This window comes from Mustela erminea, chromosome 12, assembly GCF_009829155.1.
Source record: "Mustela erminea isolate mMusErm1 chromosome 12, mMusErm1.Pri, whole genome shotgun sequence".
Lineage (NCBI taxonomy): Eukaryota > Metazoa > Chordata > Mammalia > Carnivora > Mustelidae > Mustela > Mustela erminea.
In genome coordinates this window covers 7718591-7727364 of record NC_045625.1, presented here as the reverse complement: position 1 = coordinate 7727364, position 8774 = coordinate 7718591, and the positions used below count along the sequence as shown (strand labels likewise).

Below are 8774 nucleotides of genomic sequence, written 5' to 3'. Positions count from 1 at the left end.
GAGGGGGGGGTGTGCGGTGGAGGTTGTCTCTGCTCTTTTTCTAGGGCTCTAGATATGTATCTATTCACAAGCTCCCCCACACCCTTCCCTTGGCCCAGGCCCTACAGCCCAGTGGAAGACACCAGGCATGTGGACAAAGAAGAGGAATGGCCCAGATCTGGAGCAAAGAGGGTAGTCTCCCCATGCCCACTTGCTGGGCCTGCCCCCTCCCAGGCGGAGAATGCCACCTACAGCCCCTGATTCACCATCCTTTGTCAGGAAGTGGCTTCTGCCAGACTGTCTCCCTGCAGGGGTGCCCCGCCCTGCCCCACCCCACCCTAAAGCACATTTAGAAACTAGGACCCAAAAGTAAAGACTAATAATACTTTACTTTGAAAGGGGGGACCCAGAAGGGTCCAGAGGTTGGACAGTAGCCCAGAAGAAGGGAAGGAATTTGCCCCAGAACAACCAGTAAAGGCCCAGGCCAGGACCCTTCCTGGCTTTGTGAGAAGGAGGGGCCCTTCCTTGCCCCACTGGTCCTTCTCCCTCCCAGCTGGCTCTGAGTCCCCGCTCTGCTCTCCCCACAAACCTGTCAGACCTGAAATAGCCCAGGAGGGAAAAAAAACAAACACCTTGGGTAAACAACGGGGAATGTGAATGAATCAGGATTTTGTTTTTAAGGAATATCATGTGTCCCCAGCTGTTTACCTGGTTGGCTTGGCCCCTGGTGCGGAAGGACCCTGGCACCCAGCCTAGACCTCCCCTCTTTATTAACCGTAGGGTAGGGTAGCGGAAGGAGACACAGCTCACTGCCATTCCACCTGTCACCTGCCCAGCCCCCCTGTTGCTCCTCTTGCGGCCAGCTCCACCACCACACTCAACTCCAGGCCCCTTACTGCCTTCCCATGCACCCCCCCCCCCCCGCCTTGGTGGCCTTGGTGAAGGGTTCTTCAGTGGCATCCTACCTCCTATCTCCCATTTATTCTCCACTGAACAGCCAGCTGGGTCGTTCTAAAACACAAATAGGACCGTGTCATTCTCCTGCTTCAAGCCTTCTGTGGCTCTCACTGTCCTCAGGACAAAGTCAGACCCAGATCCCAAACATGGCATTGAAGGCTCCTGCCAGCCTCCTCTCTGTCCCTCTGTCCCTCTTCCCCGGCCCCTTTAGCCACACTGACCTTTCCTACCCTCAAACTAGCCATGCTCCCTCTACGTGCGTGCTTACACATGCTGGTTCCCTTTCCCGATTTTGACCCACCCAGCACCGTCCATCCTCCAGAACTCGGCTAAAGTGACCTTTTGTCAGAGAGGCCTTTTCTGCCCACCCCTTCTCCCAGTGCCCTATACCCCTCCTTCATCGCAACCCGCACGTGCGTTATTACTGTATTTTGCCTGCAGTTATCTGTTGAAATAGATCTTCCTCTCTGATGACAGGATTGTCTTCATTCAATAGGACATCCCTAGCGTCAACATCTCGGGAGCTTGAGTGATGTGCAGAACGCTCCCCCCGGGGCACCGGAGAGGAATGTGCTCGGGACACCCACCTGATCCCTGGGACTAGACCTGCCAATGCTCATGCCTGTTGTGGCCACACCTACCTCACTCCCCATCTGACAACAAAGTCTGTTCTACAGGGTCCCTGCCTTTCAGAGACTCTGCTTGCATACCTCCAGGAAAGGGATGCTCACCACCTGCCCAGGTCGTGATTCCACATTGGCCCGACAGCACCAAAGTCAGATGAGGGAGTATCAGGGTACCAGCAAACAGGCAGGGAGAAAAAAATAGAAACAATGTTGCCGTTCTCAGCTATGGGCTTTACATCCTCTGCCTTAATCCATCTTCACCAGAGCCCTGTGAAAGAGGCCCTTTTCAGGGACATTCATAGTACAGGAGAGAAAACTGAGGCTCAATGAGGTTAGTGACCCATCCAAGGTCACACGGCAAGGAAGAGGTGAATATAAGAGCCGTCCACAGAGCCTCGCAACCTACTGCCACACACCCCATTCTCCCAGACCCAAACTCGTGTGTTCATCTAGTTTTCAAACACGAGAGGGAATTCTCCGCTATGCCCGCTGTCTGCTCGCCCATTTTCAATTCTCACTTAGCAATAGGCTATGAATATCTTTCCATGAATTTTTACTTTTACTGATTTTTTTTCACGGCTGTGTTATATTCCATTGTGTGACTGATCCGTTAAACTCTTTGCCTGGGACCGGACGCTTATATTCTCAATTATTTTACAAGGATCCGTTTCTAGAAGTAGAATGGCTGGTATAAAGCGTCTTTGGAGGTTTTGATACATGGTGACAAGTCGTCCGGTTGAAATGATTGTAGCAGGCCCTCGTTCCCCTGGGCCTGGCCTTGGGCCTGTCGTACATAAGTCCCTTGTCAAGAACCCTGCGCACCGTGGTGATTTACACACAAGCCTTCCCTCTCACCTCACCCCACCCTCCAGAGTACGAGACCACCCCCGCCCCCGCCCCCCTGCAAAAGCAGAAACCTCAAGCCTCGCTGGGTTCCTGCCTTCCTGGCAAGTCCCGAAGAGATGTTTTCACCCAGCCAGTGTTGCTAGTCACTCCTAGTTCCTCCAGGGCCCGCCAGGAGGGGTTTCGGGCCTCACCAACCCGCGTGTGCCACTTCCATGCCAGGCGTGGTTTCCCGCTGGGCTGCAGCTGCCCCTCACCAGCTGGTGACTCAGACCCTGGCCTGGATGGCAGCGCTGGCTGGCTCTACCCAGCTCTCCGTGTGACTAAGCCTGCGGTAAGGCTGGGCCGGGCCTCCGGAGGTGGAGCCACGTCCACCGCAGCCGGCCCTTCTTCCTCTCTCCCTTAAGTCTTACTGCTTTCTGTCCTCCGGTCCTTCTGAACAGAATGAGAACAATTCTGGATTCGGAGTGCCTGCGTGTCCCAGGGTGACGGAGACCTGGTTCCCACACCCTTGGGGGTGCGTCCCGCCGGGAGGACAGAAGCCATGGCATGGGAAGGAACAAAGAAGAGCCCCAATAGGAAGGGGGGGACGTGGAGAAGGAGAGCGATGCCGTGGGGAGAGTCCACAGCTGGGCATCAGGGTGGGCACGGGCCACTGTGTGAGGACCACGAGGACCAGGTAGGGTCCCAGGAGCAGGGAACTTGCAAGGACGGTACCCCCTATATGGTGCCTCCGTGAAAAGTGGCCAAGTCAGTGACAACAGTCTGGGACAGTCTCACCCCAGGGCCCCAGCTGGCTTGGCAAGTGCAGCAGGGTCTGGATCAACTCCTGTCACCCAGCCCACCAGACACCCTCAGAGAAGATTTGACCTGCACATGTGGGCAGGGAGCCCCAAGCAAGGAGGCAGTTGCAGGGCTGGTACCTCCTTCCAGGGGGGCATTTGGAAATGTGCATAGGGGGCTGTTCTTAATTATCACCACGCGGGCTGTCTGTGGGGTGGGGGAGGGGATGCTGCTGGCATCTGGTGCCTGAAAGTCAGGGATGCTATGCATTCTGCTGAGCTGGCCAGTTCTACCCAGCAGAACCCGCCCTGCACCCCAAAACCCAGGGCTGAGACCCCTCTGCTGCCCCGTTCCCTTGTGGAGAGGATTGTGCCTACTGCAGATGTCTCTCTAATGTTCGAAGTGGTTCTGAGATACGCTGTGTCCCTGGGCTTGCTCCTTCCCCGGCCGGGGATGCAGCTAATGTTCTTATCCATCATCTAGGCATAAGATGGTAAGGACATGGGCATGGCACGTGCTGGGCACACAGCCAGACCCTTGGATGTGTTATCTTCCTGATGGTCCGAAGAGGGTCGCACTATTATTATCCCATTTTGCAGATAAGGAAACAAGCTCAGAGAGGTGAGGTCAGTCACACGTGTGGGAAGTCAGGAAGCCAGTTTTTCAGCCCTGGGTTTTCTTCACTGCAAAGCCCTAAACGCATACAGGACAGACAGGAAATGGACACACTGACGTTTTCATGGCTCCCCAACTAGTCACTGGCAAATCCAGAACCAAGTTCTCTGAACCTGCTAATCAGGCATCTTCCCTCTCCAGCTCTGTGCCAAGGGCCCAGTCTGCAGATGTGGAGCCGTTTAAAAAGAATAAAAACCCGGAGCAGAGACCTTTCTCGAGCCTGTCCTCTACCCACGCTGTCTGCTTTCTCCACGTCTTCCTGCCCTGGAAACTTGAAGGCAATTCCTTTTACCTAAAATTCCTTTTACCTTTCTACCTGTAAGATATCTTCCTGCAACTCTGAAGAGCTCCAAAGCGGCTAAATCCTACCTCTCTGCCCACCAGAAAAGGCCCCGGTTGCCCTCAAGGCGAGCAGGAGTGGCGTTTGAATGTTCCTTAATCTTCCTATGGCCCTGGGGACTAGGTCCCACTGGCAGTCCCCATCCTGGGTCTGAGCTTTTGCAAAAGGGAGCTAATAATCCCCATCCTCCTAGGTGATGTCGAGAGACAATGAAATTGACCATGCACAGCTCTTGGCCCCGGGCCATTAAACAGTAGCTGTTCTCATGATGACTGTCAGCATCGAGTGTGGAAGACAGGTGGGTCTATACGGATAGTGGAAGATGCTGGGATAGAGGTTTGAGCCAAGGATCCCGGGATCCCAGAGCTGGGAAGGTGTAGCAGGAAGCAAGGTGGCTTCCTAGGAGGACAGGTGCTTGAGCTGGGCTGTAAGAGCTGGAATAGGGTTGTTGTAAAGAAGCCATGGGTCGCAGGTGTGCCTGCTGAGCTGCAGAGCGCTGATTGGTAGACATTCTCTTAGGGATGCCCCAGGTGAGAAGAAAGGACCCTGTGGGGCACAGGGGAAGAGGCTGGAAGTACTGAGCGGGGTAACAGGGTCAGGAAAACAGTTTCTTTCTTTTATTTGTTGAAGCCTAATTTACATATATCAAATGCACAATGAGTTTTTTTTTAATGCTTTTGCAAAACAATGCTTTTGCTGCTTTATTGAAGTATAATTGACATATAGTAAACTGCACAAATTTAAAGTGTAGATTTGTGGGGTGCCTGAGTGGCTCAGCAGGTTTAAGCCTCTGCCTTTGGCTCAGGTCATGATCCCAGGGTCCTGGGATCGAACCCTGCATAGGGCTCTCTGCTCAGTAGGGGGGGCCTCCCTCCCGCTCTCTCTGCCTGCCTTTCTGCCTACTTGTGATCTCTGTCTGTCAAATAAATAAATAAAATCTTTAAAAAAATAAATAAGGTGTAGATTTGGGGCACCTGGGTGGCTCAGTCTGTTAAGCGTCTGCCTTCGTATCAGATCATGATCTCCGGGTCCTGGGATCAAGCCCTGCATTGGGCTCCCTGCTCCATAGAGGAGCCTGCTTCTCCCTTCTCCCTCTGCCTCTGCTCATCTTCTCTCTCTCTCAAATGAATAAAATCTTTTTTTAAAAATGGTATAAAAAAGGGGGCCTGGGTGGCTCAGTGGGTTAAGCCGCTGCCTTCAGCTCAGGTCATGATCTCAGGGTCCTGGGATCGAGTCCCGCATCGGGCTCTCTGCTCAGCAGGGAGCCTGCTTCCTCCTCTCTCTCTCTCTGCCTGCCTCTCTGCCTACCTGTGATCTCTTTCTGTCAAATAAATAAATAAAAATCTTTTAAAAAAAAGGTATAAAAAATAAAAATAAATAAAGTGTTGATTTGATGATTTGGGGCATATGAATAAGTCTGTAGAACCAGCACCACAATAAAGGTAAGAAACAAACCCATAATCCCCCAGGGTTTCCTCCTGGCCCTTTGTAATTCTCCTTCCTTTCTCCCACCCACCTCTGGAGGTGGCCACTGATTTGATTCCCATCGCTATAGAAGAGTTTACATTTTCTAGAATTTTATATAAATGGAATCATACACTATTCTTTTTTGTCTGTCTCACTTTTTTTTTTTTTAAGATTTTATTTATTTATTTGACAGAGATCACAATTAGGCAGAGAGGCAGGCAGAGAGAGAGAGAGAGAGAGAGAGAGGAGGAAGCAGGCTCCCTGCTGAGCAGAGAGCCTGATGTGGGGCTCGATCTGGGATCATGACCTGAGCTGAAGGCAGAGGCTTTAACCCACTGAGCCACCCAGGTGCCCCTTGTCTGACTTTTTTTAACCCATATCATAATTTTAAAGATTTTATTAAAAAATTTTTTAAAAGATCTTATTTACTTATTTGACAGAGAGAGACACAGTGAGAGAGGGAACACAAGCAGGGGGAGTGGGAGAGGGAGAAGCAGGCTTCCTGCCAAGCAGGGAGGCCCATGTGGGGCTCGGTCCCAGGACCCTGGAATCATGACCTGAGCTGAAGGCAGATGCTTAAAAACTGAGCCACCCAGGCACCCCTAAAAGATTTTCTTTTTAAGAAATCTCCACAACCAACGTGGGGCTCGAACTCATAACCTTGAGATCAAGAGTCACATGCTCCACCAGCACCACTTAAAACTCAGTATCATAAATTTGAGATTGTATTAGTAGTTTCCTGCTTTTTATTGCTGCCTTAGTCTATGCAGTGCAATTGTACCACATTGTCTCCATCCATTCACGCTCGTCACATCTGTCTTCGTGACCATCTGAGTTGTTTTAGCTTTAACGTCTAAGCAAAGCTGCTGTGCGCAAGCATGCATGGCTTGCTGAGTTTTTTTTTTTTTTTTTAAGATTCATTTATTTATTTGAGAGAAAGAGAGGAGAGAGAGAAAGAGAGAATGTGTGTGAGCAGAGGGGAGGGGCAGAGGGAGAAGGAGAGACTCTCAAGCAAGCTCCCCACTGAGCGTGGGGCCCACAGCGGGGCTCGATCCCAGGACCCCAAGGTCCCGGCCAGTGCCGAAATCAAGAGGCAGGTGTTTAACTGACTGAGCCATCCCAGTGCCCTTGCTTGATGAGTTTTATCTACATAGGCGTGTGTGTAACTATCACCCACATCAAGATACGAAACATTTGCAGCACCCCAGAAGTTCTCTTAATGTCGGGCCATACTCCCCCAAAGGTGATCGCTGTTCTGACTTCCACCATCGATCCATTTTGTTTGTCCTAGAGTTTCATAGAAATGAAATTAAACAGCAACGCAGTACATTTTCTTTTGTGCCTGGTTTCTTTGGCTTAACATCACGTTTCTGAGATTACCCCGTATTGTCCCCTATAGTCGCGGTCCATCCCCGTTCTCTGCTGTGTAGTGTCCCGCTGTGTGGACACGCCATAAAGTGTTTATCACATGCTCCTGTTGATGGACATTTGGGCTACACCCAGGTTTTGGCTATCATAAATAAAGATGTTAGAAACGTTTATGTATAGTCTTTCTCACATTCTCTTTCTTCCTGGTGCCTGAGTCATAGCTAAGAGTGGAATTTCTGGTTATAGGGGAAGTATGCTTATTACTAGAAACTGCCAAACATTTTTTTCGGAATAGTTGTCCCATTTCATACCCCCACCAGCACTGTAAGAGAGTTCCGGTCGCTCGAACTTCCTGCCAACATTTGGTATTGTTAAAGCTTTTGATTTGATTTTTTTAAAGATTTTATATATATTGAGAGAGAAAAGCCATGTGCATGAGCGAACATGAGTTGGGGGAGAGGCAGAGGGCAGAGGGAGAAGCAGACTCTTCACTGAGCAGGGACCCCCGACTCAGGGCTTGTTCCCCGGACTCTGGGATCATGACCTGAGCTGAAGGCAGACACTTAACTGACTGAGCCACCAGGCACCCCAAGCTTTTTGATTTTAGCCTCTCAACTGGTGAGTGGTGGTATCTCATGGTGGTTTTGGGTTTTTGCATTTCCCTTATGACTAATGATGTTGGGCATTCTTTCCTGTGATATTGGATTTCGTTTTTCATTTCCAGGCGGTGTGATTATGAAACACACTTAATGTAAGACATTCAACTACAGAAGTATATAAGGCACAAAACGGAAATTTTACCTTATTCTCCCAATTTCACTCCCTGTCATTAGCAAACAGTTTATTATACAGCCTACACAAGCAGATACAGTTGTATACACACACACACACACACACACACACCCTTACATTTTTAAACCACACACACACACAAACAAATCCTCATTTTATTGAACATACACTATGTGCAGATTGTAAGCTAAGGGTCTGACATGCATCCTATCACTGAAACTGTATAGTAACTGTATAGTAACCATGATAATTAGAAGACAAGACGGAGGCTCAGAGAGGTTAAGACAGTTGCCAAGGTCACACAGCTCATAAGTGGCATTGTCTGTACTTGAACCCAGGTCTCTGACTTCAAAACCCCAGGTGGATGAACGGAGATACTATCTTTTCCCAAAAAGATTCACTCACTCACTTGACTTTTTATTCATCCAACAAGTATTCTTAGAGCCCATGCCCGGCATTCCCCTGCCTCTCAGAGTCACAGATGAGCTGAAGAATCAGGTATATTGGCTAATGTAATTTATGGAGAAAGGAGTATGATGGGAGATGTAGAGGTGGCTGGTCTGACCTATATTTTGGGTCAAGAAAGGGTCCTGGAGGAGCGCCTGGGTGGCTCAGTGGGTTAAGCCTCTGCCCTCAGCTCAGGTCATGATCCAGGGTCCTAGGATGGAGCCCTGCATCGGGCTCCCTGCTCAGCGGGGAGCCTGCATCCCCCCCTCTCTCTGCCTGCCTCTCTGCCTACTTGTGATCTCTGTCTGTCAAGTAAATAAATAAAATTTTAAAAGAAAAAAAAATTATTAAAAAAAAAAAGAAGAAAGGGTCCTGGAGTGACTCCTGAGGGGTGTGTCAGATGCCCACAGGCGAGAGGGTCAGGCTTGCAGAAACACCACATGTGCAGAGGGTGACCTCCAGGGAGCCCCTATCTTCCCTGAGGTGAGGTGGAGAAT

General features: G+C 50.2%; 1 long non-coding RNA gene across 1 annotated transcript; it reads left to right on the top strand.

Annotated features, from left to right (window-relative positions):
* The first annotated feature begins 2534 nt into the window (after positions 1–2534).
* On the top strand, positions 2535–4996 carry LOC116571028. Its single transcript, XR_004277657.1, has 3 exons — positions 2535–2739; positions 2849–3084; positions 4005–4996. It is a non-coding gene; the product is annotated as an uncharacterized LOC116571028 (long non-coding RNA).
* Positions 4997–8774: the final 3778 nt, after the last annotated feature.